This window comes from Mustelus asterias, chromosome 25, assembly GCF_964213995.1.
Source record: "Mustelus asterias chromosome 25, sMusAst1.hap1.1, whole genome shotgun sequence".
NCBI lineage: Eukaryota > Metazoa > Chordata > Chondrichthyes > Carcharhiniformes > Triakidae > Mustelus > Mustelus asterias.
The window spans coordinates 24,993,892-25,008,980 of NC_135825.1; the positions used below are offsets into that span (position 1 = coordinate 24,993,892).

General features: G+C 42.3%; 1 protein-coding gene across 5 annotated transcripts in view; it reads left to right on the top strand.

The window, feature by feature from the left end:
- celsr2 (cadherin, EGF LAG seven-pass G-type receptor 2) overlaps positions 1–15,089 on the top strand; it is a 325,531-nt gene that overhangs the window by 145,660 nt on the left and 164,782 nt on the right. The gene's annotated exons all lie outside the window — the stretch shown is intronic.

Here is a 15,089-nt window from a genome sequence, read left to right on the forward strand (position 1 = left end):
GGGACCCTATATTAAATGCAGCACTGAGTGTAGACAAAATGATTGTGAGACTAGCCTTCAGTTTGTGTTATGATCCCTTCATCTTTTTGCTGCCAAACAGCCCGAGTCAGCAGAGGGACTGGAAATGAATTCTTCCATTTCATCGTGCTGTCTCTGCTTTAATTGTAGTGAAGGCTAATTCCTACCGAGGGCAAGAGGTGAAATGTGATAATGTTAAATTATAGTCATTACTGTTCTAACAAGATTTACTCTCATTTTTTTTAGAAAGGAGAGGTTCTTTCCACATGAGTCAGATAGATCTCAAAGTATTTTCTTCAATATACAGCCTCCCTGTCTAAGTGTGAAATAAATCATGGCTGTAAACTCCAATTGTGCCCTTTGTGACATGTTTTCCATTTCTCAGATGAGGAAGGTATCACAGGGACCTGGTTCCCATAGTAACAGGTGCTGGTTGCTGAATGATGTGGCCAATGAGAGGCTCACAGTAGTAATGCTGCTTCACAAATACACCCAAGGGAGGTCTAAGCTGGAGCTTGAATTTTATTAAAGGATTTCTATTCGACAGATGTTGGTCATTTAACATTGTGAATTTTTTAGTTTAGAGACGGCCTCAAATAAATAATTGGGGCAACTCAATGCTGTTGTGTTCCAAGATGACCTTAACACTGAACCATTTTGAAATGAAGGACAATGGCACCCTGTGAAATAACAAAGTATTTTTAAAATGGTACTAAATAAAACATTGCGTATCCAATGAAACTTGTAAGGGGGTACAGAGAAGACTTTTGCAGAAATCTGACAATAGCTTTTAATTACAGTTAGTTGCTAGGAGCGAAAAAGATTAAAGTTTTAAAGTTTATTTATTAGTGTCGTAAGTAGGCTTACATTAACACTGCACTAAAGTTACTGTGAAAATCCCCTAGTCGCCACACTCTGGCGCCTATTCGGGTACACTGAGGGAGAATTTAGCATGGCCAATTCACCTAACCAGCACATCTTTCGGACTGTCGGAGAAAACCGGAGCACCGGGAGGAAACCCATGCAGACACGGAGAGAACGTGCAGACTCCGCACAGACAGTGACCCAAGCCGGGAATTGGATCCAGGTCCCTGGCGCATTGTTAACCACTGTGCCATCTGAGAAGAAAACTTTATGTAACATCCTTCATATCGGGATGTCATGTAGCACTGTTGTAATGCAGGAAAATGCAGTAATCAATTTGTAAAAAGCAAGGTCCAGCAAACAGCAGTAAGATAAATGACCAAATAGTCTATTTCTAGAGGCGGTTCAGGGGTATCTGTTAGCCAGGACAATGCAGCAACTCCCTTTCTCTTTGAATGGTCCCAGAATCTTTTACACCCATCTGAGGGGGCAAATGGGACCCAGTTTAATGACTCGTTTATCAGGCTGATTCGGGGGATGGCGGAACTGATGTATGAGGAGAGATTGACGAGGTTAGGATTTTTTTCGCTGGAGTTCAGACGAATATGGGGGGACCTCATAGAGACTTATAAAATTCCTACAGGACTAGACAGGGTAGATGCAGGGAGGATGTTCCTGATGGCGGGGGAGTCCAGAACCAGGGGTCACAGTCTGAAGATTCAGGGTAGACCACTTAGGACGGAGATGAGAAGACATTTCTTCACCCAAAGAGTGGTGAACCTGTGGAATTCATTACCACAGGAAGTAGTTGATCCAAAACATTGAATGTATTCAAAAGGTGGCCAGATATAGCACTTGGGGCGAATGGGATCAAAGGTTATGGGGAGAAAGCAGGATTAGGCTATTGAGTTGGACAATCAGTCATGATCGTGATGAATGGCGGAGCAGGCTCAAAGGGCCAAATGGCCTCCTCCTGCTCCTATCTTCTATGTTTCTATGACTCATCTGTAACTCCTGTATTGTAGACCCTCTGTAAGAGGATGTCCTTCAGAGTCATACCAGAAAAAAAACATGTTATACATAGGCAAACCCTGTTTTATATAGTTTGCTTTCAGTGAAATGATGTACATTTTTATTTGAGCACATATTAGATCTCCTTGGCTTTGGCCATTCTTATTTCTGCAATCCCGCCATCACTCAAAGGTTTATGAACTCTCTATATCTCAGTCTCGGTTTCCATATGCAATCCCATGCCTTTGCGTCACCATTCCTCGTGATACTTCTTTCTTTGGTTTCATCCTATTTTTTCTTTATGCAACTGCGAAGCACCTTAGGACATTACTGATATCAGTTGCATAAATGCAAGTTGTTATTGAGATATTGGTCAGTAAATCCTATCTTACATTCATGTTATTTAAATAACATTTGTTTATAAATATATTGTTTCCCTATGCAACTGGCACAATTAGTATTTGAGTTGTTCCAGAGAGTATTTTTGGTGATTATTTCACCCTTGTTAACCATATGTCAACATACAGAATTGAGTACAATGAGGTTAATTCATGAATATAATTTGCCTTTGAACATAATGCAATTAAAGTTTCAATAAGAAGAGACACGTTTGCATTTTTGGAAAGTCTATTGTATAATTAATACTAATTAAAGATGGATCCCTAATATTGGAATTCCTTTTAAAAACTAGTTACAATAAAATACGGATTAGCTTTTGAGATTTCTTTTAGAAAGCAAGTACTGATTATATCAATGCAATGTTGAGACAGAAAGGTTACTGAGTCCGGGATGTGGAGGAGCCTAATTAATTAATACACACAAGTGAGGGTTTGTTGGCTGTATCTCTGAAAGTATAAAATAAGTTTCTCATACGTTTATGCTTTAGAAATCATAGAAACCATACAGTGCAGAAGGAGGCCATTCGGCCCATCGAGTCTGCACCGACCACAATCCCACCCAGGACCTACCCCCACATATTTACCCACTAATCCCTCTAACCTACGCATCTCAGGACTCTAAGGGGCAATTTTTAACCTGGCCAATCAACCTAACCCGCACATCTTTGGACTGTGGGAGGAAACCGGAGCACCCGGAGGAAACCCACGCAGACACGAGGAGAATGTGCAAACTCCACACAGACAGTGACCCGAGCCGGGAATTGAACCCGGGACCCTGGAGCTGTGAAGCAGCAGTGCTAACCACTGTGCTACCGTACCGTACATTCCAACAAGCCAGCATTCTTGTTATTAACATTCATTGTTTCATCAAAAATATTCAAAAATGCAGGGAGAAAAATGTTCATTAAAATTCTTTAACTATTCCTAAAAAAAAAATCAGATGTAAAAGTGTTGGTTTGCTATTTACAGAATGCACAATGCAATCATGTTCCCTCACGGTGGCACAGTGGTTAGCACTGCTGCCTCACAGTGCCAGGGACCCAGGTTCAATTCCGGCCTCGGGTTACTGTCCATGTGGAGTTTACACATTCTCCCCGTGTCTGTATGGGTTTCCTCCGGGTGCTCCGGTTTCCTCCCACAGTCCAAAGATGCATGGGTTAGGTTGATTGGCCATGCTAAATTGCCCCTAGTGTCAGGGCTTTAGTAAGGTAAATATGTGGGGTTACAGGAATAGGGACTGGGTGAGATTGTGGTCGGTGCAGACTCAATGGGCCAAATGACCACCTCCTGCACTGTAGGGATTCTATGATTCTATGATTTAGGATTTCAATATGTTGAGCGTGATTTTCTCGGCCCGTCCATGCAATGGTCCAGGAAATTTAAGCAGTGGGGAAAAAATGCGATTCGCGACCAGCATCCGGCCGGCCGCGATCTTGTCTATTCATTTTTTTGGACATAATCAGCCTCGCGCCGGGTACAGCACAAGGCTAATTACAATATGCTAATAATGATTAGCATCTCTTTAGCGAGCCCGAGACTCAATGGTCCGGGCTTGCTAAAGTTTCTGCCCCTGCTGGTGGAGGTCCACACCAGCGGGGATCACGTATGGTCCCCATCCGCGGTACAATATACTGGGAGATCGGGGAAAATCGCGCCCGTTATGTCCCATGTTCAGTATACGTGTCCTTGAGCTGTATGCTGCATTACAGCAGATCATTTGCCTATGGAAAGCATCCTAGCTGTGTCTGTTGTACTAATTTCAATTGTCTGCTCTCCTGAAGGTTGTGGTTCTACGTCGACTACACGCACGTGATAGCTCTTATTGTGTGAGAATAGATAGTGAGCACAACCAGGACGTTTGCTTCCAAAAAAACATCATAGCTGTGCCCAATATTGTTGCCATCTAATGCCTACATATGTGTATGATCAGGTTCAGTCAAAGGATAATAAGGAAGAGTGAAAGCCGTAGCTAATTTTCCTCATGCTAAGACAGACCTATTTCCCAAGATACAATATATTAAAATATTAGTGATAGGTCTGACAGAGATTCACACCAATGATTCCTCAGCATATTAAGTTTTCAGCCTGGATAATACATTTGTGTGGAGATAATAAATTCTAGCTATTTTCCCACGTGGGTCACCCTTGGCCACTCTTGCATACTTTTGAATACTTTCACTGCAATTACAGCAGAAACAGCACAATAAAGTGGAAGAAATCATCTCCGCTCTCTCTGCTGACTCAGGTTATTTGGCAACAAGAAGATGAAGGAATTATAAAACAAAACTGAAGGCTAGTCTCACAATTATTTTGTCTACATAAAATTACTTGGGCTGCATTTATTACAGTCCCCCTGGGCTAAAAACAGGGGGAAGAAACTGATTACTGTTCAGTGATCCCTTACTGGAAAGTGCACATTTGCAGATATCGGGTGAGGACAGGTCCAGGCTCGGTTGTGATTTTTCTCCATTGTGAAATGGTTTCCAGAGTTAAATAGCTTCAGTGTTTAGACTCGCCCATGAAAATAACTGCTTGGGTAAGGTCCTGGAGAGCTGCCAGCATGATGCAGCATCTTCAGCAAGGGAGAAGACAATTGGAGGCAGTGGTGATGTACAGGACTCATAACCATTATTTAGTGACAAGGCTCTGTTCTACACCTCCTACAGTAAAGCTGTTTATAATGCCCTGTTCGACAGCCATACAATGAGCAAACCAAAGTCTTGCTGCAAAGGTTTATATTAATAGTTCTTCGTGAATAAAAGAGCCATGAACAATGATGGTTGTTTGGCAGTTGCTAGGGCTATACTGTATGTGGTGCAAGATTGCTGATTAATGTAATTTAGTCCTGTCAAAATTGGCCGGCATAGTGGTTAGCCCTGCTGCCTCACAGTGCCAGGGACCTGTGTTCGATTCTGGCATTGGGTGACTGTGTGGAGTTTGCACCGTTCTTCCCGTGTCTGCGTGGGTTTCCTCCGGGTGCTCCGGTTTCCTCCACACTCCAAAGATGTGTAGGTTTGGTGGAGTGGCCATGCTAAATTGTTACTTAATGTTCCAAGATGTGTAGTTTGGGGGAATTAGCGAGTAAACACATGGGATAGGGCAGGTGGGCCTGGGTATGATTCACTGTCGGAGAGTTAGTGCAGACTCGATGGGCCAAATCGCCGCCTCCTGCACTGTAGGGATTCTATGAAAACTCCGTGTCAAACGATTGTTATTTACTTGTTTTTTTTTTTATTTACTTGTTTATTATTATCTGCCGATGTTGATGCAAGCCAGGGCAACTGAGGCTTGGAAGAAAGGAAACTAAAATCCTGAAGTCATAATTAGACTGTTTTGAAATATTGAAAGAGAGGAATGAAGCATTTTGTAAGTTCACTGTTTTGTACGCACATCTCAACAACTGTTCTGTAGCAAAAGCTACAGATTTTTAAAAAATGGATACATTTAAAGCATTTAGAACAGCGACAGGTAGAAAATGAATCACCAGACGTACTCATCTTGATTTTGGACTTTAGCTTATATTGGGCAGAGCAATCACAATTTCTTCACTATGTTAGCGAGGGGGCCTGAAAAAAATGCAGCCCTATTTAAATTAAATTTGCCAGCTGCCAGTTTGAATACCAATTGGCCAATCCGCTTTCTAGGTTGGAATCCAGCAGTCCGACCACATATACAAGTGTGTAGCACCATATTGAAAAAGAGGATAAGGTTAATTGGAAGAGCTTTGAAAAGAATCACGAAAGGGTAAAGGATTGCCAGCAAGGAGCAGGGACATACATTATGCTCCTCATGATGCCCAAAATGTGCTATATAGAGTGCTTTTACTTTCTATCGGACCGGTGTCTAGTGAGCTTTCTAAGGTGCACTTCTAAGCGCTCTGTAGAGTGGGCGCTTCGTGGACTCTGCACTGTTCTTACCAAAATGCCGTTGGCTCCTAATTATGTCATAGGACCTAGATTTATGTGGAATAAAGAGACCTGCCAAGTTGCAGCAGGACTGTTTTTTGGGCCTACTAAATTGAGGCACATTGAAGAGCTGAAGCGGGCAGCCCTCAGGCGAGGAGTCAACACTAAGTCAGTCAATCCTAGCAATCATCACCTTACTACCACTTTGTTGCCACTAAAAGTGGGTTTCAGAGAGACCAAAATTAGGGCATTCGACGGGATTTTACGGCCTCGCTCATCCTGAAATCATAAATCCCGCCCAAGATCAACGGACCTTTCCGTTCTCTGCCCCTCGCCTGCTCCGATTTCCATGGCGGGCAGGGCAGTGAAATTCCAGCCATTGTGTTTTAGAAGAATGAAGGATTTGACAGACTTCAAACTGTTACTTGAGGGCTATCACTGGGACATGGGTTTTCACTTGAGAGCATTCAGAGTAAGATGGAGCATTTCTCGGTCCATCCCTTGACACTCACACTGACCATTGTGAATGGAGCTATACAGGACAAGGAATAAGATGCTTCAGTTTATACATTTTCATGGTTCTTTCAAGCTTAAGACAATCCCGATGAGGGGGGAGCTTAAGTAACTATTACTGGAAAGAAATGGTTGATTTTTGTCTGTGAGTGCCAATTGTAGAATATGTACTATGAGAGTTCAGTACAGGATAGGACATGAGTCATCACTTGGGAATGTAGGATAGCATCATCTTGGGAGAATCACAACATGGTTCTTGAGCTATTGAGGAAGGACAAACTGATACTTGAGAAAAATCACTTCCAACATGAGTTATAGTTGGGGCATACTGTTTTTTTAAATTCATTCATTGGGCATGGGCATTGCTGGCTGGGCCAAGATTTACTGCCAATCCCCGAGGGCATTTAAGAGTCAACCACATTACTGTGGATCTGAAGTTACATGTAGCCTAGACCAGGTAAGGACAGTAGATTTCCTTCCCTAAAGGACATTCGTGACCCAGAGGGAGAAAACAGTAAAACAGGGATACAGGAATACTGATCTGAACTGATCATAATGGTTGCTGTGCCTTTACTGCACAAATCTCTAATTTCATTCTTGATGCCATCCACAACCTCTACGACTGTTTGGTGGTCTATATACAACTGCCACTACCGTTTTTTGTCCTTTGGTGTTCCACAGCTCCACCCATACAGATTCCACATTGTCCAGGCTAATGTCCTTCCTTACTATTGCATTAATCTCCTTTGCAACCAGAAATGTTACCCCACCCCCCACCCCACCCCCCACACTTTCCTTTCCATCTATCTTTCTTGAATATTGAATACCCCTGGATGTTGAGTTCCCATCTCTAGTCACCCTGGAGCCAGGTCTCTGTGATCCCAATTACATCATATCTATTAATGACTATCTGCGCAGTTAATTCATCCACCTCGTTACATGCGCTCCTTGCATTGAGACACAGAGCCTTCATGCTTGTTTTTTTTGGCATTTATTGTTGTCTAAGAATTATGATGTAATGTGGACCTTTTTGATTTTTTGTCTTTGGCTTCTCTGCCTTCCACCTTTCCCCTTACTGCCTTTTGTTTCTGTCCCCACTTTATTTCCTTCTGATTTCCTGCATCGGTTCCCATCCCCCTGCCATATTAGTTTAACCTTCCCCAACAGCACCAGCAAACACTCCCCCTAGGACATTAGTTCTCCCAATGTCCTGGCCAACATTTAGCTTTAAATGATGAATAAATCCTTCCATTATTTCAACATTTTCCCTTGAATGACTTCTTAAACATTTGCATTTCATTAGTGTAGGCGCAGAAGTGCCACAATGGTTAGCACTGCTGCCTCACAGCGCCAGGGACCCGGGTTCAGTTCGGCTTTGGGTGACTATCTGTGTGGAGTCTGCACATTCTTTCCGTGTCTACGTGGGCTTCCTCCAGGTGCTCCAGTTTCCTCCCACAGTCCAGAGATGGGCAGATTAGGTGGATTGGCCATAATAAATTGCCCCTTAGTGTCCCAAATTGTGTAGGTTAGGGGGATTATCGGGGTAAACGTGGGTTATGGGGATAGGGTGGGGGTGGACTGGGTAAGCTGCTCTGTTGGAGAGTAGGTGCAGACTCAATGGGCCAAATGGCCTCCTTCTGCACTGTAGAGATTCTATGATCAATGAGAAATTTCACAACTGGAAACCAGTTGATTAATTGAGAGCAATGCCAATTGGCTCACATTGTACATCTTATTAGAGTTTAAGAATTTTTTCTGCAACAATATTCCCTGGTATGTAAATTTTTAAGTTACATATCAAAACTTAAAATAACAGCTATGATTTATTGACTTTGTGCTGACATGTGATGTTCTGAACAAATATGATCAAACAATTTAACCATTACTGTTTATCTTACTAATGCCTCACAGTCTGCAGGGTTATTGTGTGACTGTTGAGATTAGGAGAGACTGCTTGAATGGACTTAATTGTACAGTATCTGCAGTATAACTCTAGTCATTAAAGGAATGTTTTTACACCCATCGTTAAGCCTTTATGGTGGCCAGAAGCAGCCACCATAAACACCACAAACTATTATTACTCAAGCTTCAGTAATCTGTGATATCTGACAGCTACGCTGACAAGTTCTATCAAATGTGTACAGGATCCTTTCAGATGCCACACATATTACAGACTGCAGGAAGAAAGGCGACCCAGTTTAAACTGCAGTATTGAAACTTCGCAAATCAAAGAAATAAGCATAAAAATGCATGCTGAACAAAGACATTGTATTGTGAGAATGTGTCATGCTGACAGAATTGATAATTGTACATAATTAAAGCCCTTTGGCTAGAACAAGTAGTTCTGAATTTATAATTATAATGAAATGAGAAAAAGTAAATGGGAAATTCATTCGTAACATGGGCTGAACTTGGGGAATGCTCACCAGGGAATATTTGGAAGAAATGATTTTGATTTAGGGACAGTCGTGATTGGTTTTGTTCCTGAAAAGTCATTTTTAGTCTTGTATAAGCATAACAGCTTTTAGGTTCTGTGGCAAACCACTGTTAGCTTATTACCTGTATATGTGACATGCTTGGACACATCCCTGCCGGCCCTACCCGAGACTCCCCCCCCCCCCCCCCCTCCCCCCTGGTCCAGGTATAAAGGCGACTGCTCCCCACCCCCCTGCCTCAGTCTGGACCAGTTCATCGGCATGGGTGTGCTCCAAGTCTTTTGCTAATAAAAGCCTATTTGTTCTTGCATACAAACTAGCCTTTGCTCGATTGATGGTGCATCAGGTTCTTTGATTTAAAAGAAAAACCTGCATTTATATAGTGCCTGTCATGATTTCAAAACACCACAAAGTGCTTTACTGCCAAGAAAGCACTTCTGAACTTTAAACACTGTTGTGGTATAGGTTATGGGTGACAGGATGGCACAGTGGTTAGCACCGCTGCTTCACAGCGCCACGGACCCGGGTTCAATTCCAGCTGTGGGTCACTGTCTGTGCGGAGTCTGCACATTCTCCCCATGTCTGCGTAGGTTTCCTCTGGGTGCTCTGGTTTCCTCCCACAGTCCGAAAGACTTGCTGGTTAGGTGCATTGGCCATGCTGGATTCTCCCACAGTGTACCTGAACAGGCGCCGGAGTGTGGCAACTAGGGGAGTTTCATAGTAACTTCATTGCAGTGTTAATGTAAGCCTACTTGTGACACTAATAAACAAACTTTAAATGTGACAGCCATTTTGTGCACGGGAAGCTCCCGTGAGAACAACGTGAGAATGAACAGATAATCCATTTTTTGATCATGTTGATTAAGGGATAAAATATTGACTAAGACACAAAGGATAACTGCCCTGCCCTTCTTCAAGATCGTGCCCGAGAGGACAGAGGAAGCCTTACAGGCTTATCTGAAAGATGGCACTTCCCACTCATTCAATATTCCACTGGAATGTCAGCCTTGATTTTTGTGCCCAAGGCTCGGAGTGAGACACGAGCCTAAAACCTTTTGACCCGAAGATCAAAAGCTCTACTGAGTCACAGCTGATGCTAAAGATTAAGTTAGTTTTTCAACTAACTCTTTGTGTACTTCTATGCACCAGCAAGCTTTTAATTCTACTCTGTTTACTGACAAGAGTACGTTTGAGAAAAATTGGCAAAAACATCTACATTGTTTTTGCTGTAAGCTTAGTAATAATATATCCTTTGTGCCAGAGCAAGAATATATTCTAATTAGGTCCTCAAACCTAATAGAATTTGTCCATTTTCATTTTTGGAAAAAAAACCACACAAATTATAAATTTCCTGGTGGCTCAATGGATAAAGACAGAAACCATACGGCACCAACCAATGTAACATTTTGGTACACTGAGAGATGAGGACTGGATTGGGTTTGGCCATGATGCACCCAGCAGTTGAAGTGCCTATCACCATTAAAATGTGGAAGCTCACAAATGAAGGAAATCCTTTTGGACAAGGGAGTGAATATCCATAGGTACACTTACAGTGCTCCGCACCGATTCATCACCTTTGGTTGGGTGGGGGGGATGGGAGAAAGCTTATCCATTTGGAGGTGGCATAGTAGTTAACACCAGTGCCTCACAGCGCCAGGGACTCTGGTTCAATTCCGGCCTCGGGTGACTGAATATGTGGAGTCTGCACTTTCTCCCCGTGTCTGCGTGGGTTTCCTCCCACACTCCAAAGATGTGCTGGTTGATTGATTGGCCATGATAAATTGCCCCTTAGTGTCAGGGGGACTAGCAGGGACGATAAGTAGAGTTATGCAGATAGGGCCTGGATGGGATTGTTGTTGTTGCAGGCTTGATGGACCAAATGGCCTCCTTCTGCACTGTTGAGATTCTATGATGATGTACAATTTAAATCAAATAGCATTTTGTTTCTTCTCATGTGTATCCTATAAAACTTAAAAATGTATATTTAAGGTGTACATGTAATACAACCATTTTCCCCCACCATACCAGACATGCAACATTGAATGCATTTACAGAGCTCCAAGGCAATCTATTATCATCCTTCAATAGACCCACTGATGTCAGAAAGTTGACATGTCTGTCTAAGTATGAAACATGACCTGGATCTGGGCCCTTTTCTTAGAAGACCTCCTTCTGCAGTAGATACAACTTGGGGAGACTGTGAAATATTGCACCTGAGGAACTTTTGTTACTCCATGTTCTTTGATGTGATTTATTCAACAGTTAAAGAGTCCTTTCCTCTGAGGCTTGGGAGTTATGGGTGGGGTGGAGAATTATGGGGTGTGGAATAGCTTTGATGGTAAATACTAAGGCTTGTTTGAATTATTGCTCAGTCGCTGATAATGTGCATATTGGAAAAGGGCCTGAATTGCAGGGGGGGGCGGGGGGTCAGTTTTTGTTCATTTCGGCCAGTCACACCTGCTGTCAGATAATACAGAAGCCCCGTTGTGATTTATTGCAATATTTTCAGCCCACAGTCGCTATGTCACTTGAACCTAGAATTATACAGGAAAATAAGCAATTGTTTGATCGTTTGCCCGGGTTTCTCGTATATTACAACCTGAAGAGTCCTTTCATGTAAAAGCTAGCTTGTGGCAATTGCTACTGGTATTCCAGGGAATGTCCTAAGGGAGCAACTCTAATTTCCCAAATGTGTGAAACAAATGAAACCCAGTCTTGGAACTGAAATGTTATTTATCAAGAGTCGGCCAGTCGCTTGAATTAAAGGATTTGAAAACCCTCTGTAGCTCTCCTATACTGTAAATACAATTATTACGTCAGCTAAGTATTTTTAATCACAATTTTTAGTAATCAATAACCCATTCTATGTTTTGTTGGAAAGGAGTTCATTAAACATATACTATCTATTCCTTTGAATTTGAAGTAGCTTAAATCAAATTTATCTATTAATTCATATTGAAATTGTTCAAAAATAAATGTCTGCCAGGCTGTTTTATTGAAACTGCTTCAAGTTGACTGCCAATCTTTTTAACAGAGGAAATGTAACCCATTGCATTTTACTTGGTGTATTAGCTTAGTTTAAAAGTGCCATATAGAATCATAGAATGCCTACAGTGCAGAAGGAGGCCATTCAGCCCCTCTAGCCTGCACCGACAACAATCCCACCCAGGCCCTATCTGCGCAACCCTACGTATTTACTCTGCTAATCCCCCGACACTAAGGGGCAATTTACCATGGCCAATCCACCTAACCTGCACATCTTTGGGCTGTGGGAGAAAACCCTCGCAGACACGGGGAGGACGTGCAAACTCCACACACACACACACACACACACACACACACAGTCACCTGAGGCTGGAATTTTACCCAGGCCCTTGGCGCAATGAGGCAGCAGTGCCAACCACTATGCCACCATGCCGCCCATCAAAACATCCTCATCACCAGCAAGATATAGAAATCCTATACCCCTGGTTAATGTTGTACAGTTAATAGTCTTGCTGCTTGGAGGGAAGTTCATCTCAGAAGAATCTCAGAAACAAAGCATTAATGTAATTAAGCCTTAATTGGATTTGTACTGGTCCTAATACATTTTCTATGTCATGAAATTCACTCTCTAATGAATTTCTCTTTCTGCCAGTTTTACTCTCTCTCCCCACTCTTGGACCAGATGCTGTCTTGATTCATAATGCAGAATGGCCAGTAGCATATTGGCAGAGCATTTATATTCCACCCCATTTACCTTTCCCTTCCAAGATGTAGTTCACTTTCCCACCACCGTTTATTCCTGGCTGCGGTAAAATTCTTTAGGGAGCACTCCTGCCACTATCTTAAACGATTGATACTCATATGCAATTTGTGGCTGGCTATTTAACTGCTCCGGGCCTCATAATCAAATCCAAACCAATCTTCACTCAATATTCAAATATTATTAGCTCTAGGATAGGGTTGTGGGGCACTTGATGGTGTTTCTACATTGTCACCAGGAGAGGCAACCCTTGCAGCCTCTGTTTACCGGGGTTAATGCAACCCTAGTTATCATAGAATCCCCATAGTGCAGAAGGAGGCAATTCAGCCCATGGAGCTTGCACTAGCAACAACTCCACCCAGGCCCTATCCCCATAACCCCATCTATTTGCCCTCCTAATTCCCCTGACACAAAGGGTCAATTTAGCATGGCCAATCAACCTAACCTGCGCATCTTTGGACTGTGGGAGGAAACCGGAGCACCAAGAGGAAATTCCACACAGACATGGGGAGAATGTGCAAACTACACACACAGTGACCCGAGGTTGGAATTGAACCCAGGTCCCTGGCGCTGTGAGGCAGCAGTGCTAACCACTGTGCCACCATGCCGCTGGTCAACTGCTGCATTTAGGACTTCCAGCTCTTTTCATTTCAGCTACTCACTGTGTAAATAAACAGAACTATTGAGGAGCTAGTAAACATACCTAATAGTAACTAATAATGGCTTTAAGTGTTGGTGGTGCTTCACACCATCAATCTCATGGAAAGCTTAGAGATTCAAATTATCTGTCCTAAGAAAGTTGGTAACTATTTGTTATTGGTTAAGATTGACAAAGGGGGGCAAATGCCAACATACTACTTCTGTGAATTCTGAAAGATATGTATCCACAGACATGATGAAACCTAACGCTGTGAAACTTTTAGCTTACAACAGTTCACTAATACCATGTGCAGAATCCGTAGTCCTGGAGTGCAAGTACAATGAATTCTCCTGGGTGGCACACGTGTTCTACATCATAGAAACTAAAGGCTCAGCGATTTTGAGCCTCCCGGCATGTTCAGGACCAAAGTCTTATGAAGTCATTGCACACAAAGGTACAACAATGAGGTGTAATCGGGCACAAACCTGATCTATTCCACCCCCTCATCCACCATACAGACCAATTATCCAAATGCAAGATCCCAACTGCAGTCAAGAAAAACATTCAAGAATGGCAATCACACACACATCACTGTGAGTGATTGAAGAAACCCTCAGACAGGGTTTCTGTCACAAGATCAGGGTGGACCAATGGATTATCTTTATGCTTTAGAGATCCATAGATTCATCAATTCTATGCGCTTATGCAATGGTAACTAAACATGAATACGTATTGTAAATAGATATACTTCCTTGCAATGGGGCAAGTATTTTTAAAAATAAAGGGGGATGTTGTAATATGTCATTAAGGGATATGAGCATGACATCACTAGAAGAGAAATGCATTATGTTATCAAGTCTTGGTTTTACCTTTGCTTTCAGCAGAGCACATATACAGCTCTGTCTTCAAGTTTATATCTATGTATAACATATGCCAATGTTGTATCTATGTATAACATGATCTCATGTGCCTAATCTTAATAAATGAACCCACAGCATGTTTACCAAATCCCTAAAAAGTAGAATAGGTTAAAACATAAACATATAGGGGTTGTACCTGAAAACTCCTTCATGATTAAGCCCAGTGTTAATCCAAATGTCTCTGTAGTTTCTATTATTGAAAGATAGAAACTAGAAGCAGGTGTAGGCCATTCGGCCCTTCGAGCCTGCTCTGCCATTTATCATAATCATGGCTGATCATCAAATTCAATATCCTGATTCCCTCTTCCCCCATCAGTCACGCTCACAGTTTGTGTCACATAAATGCGCTGGAACCTACATATATTTACACACAAGGCCCTATCCTTTGCAGACAGAAGGAAAATGTCCACACAATGCATTCCTTTTCAAATAAACTAAAGCTAAAGTTTGGGCACAGCCTCCTTTTTTTTAGCAATACTCTTTATCTTCTGGTCTGGAAAGGGCAGTGTCAAAGGGATGTTAAAAGCTCAGGAAATTTTATAACAGTTATGCTGCTTTAGCATCAAGAAGAAAATTGCAATAGCCACAATTGCCTGAACAATTGAAAAGTTGCTGTTTGTATGGAAATTCTACTGTGTGT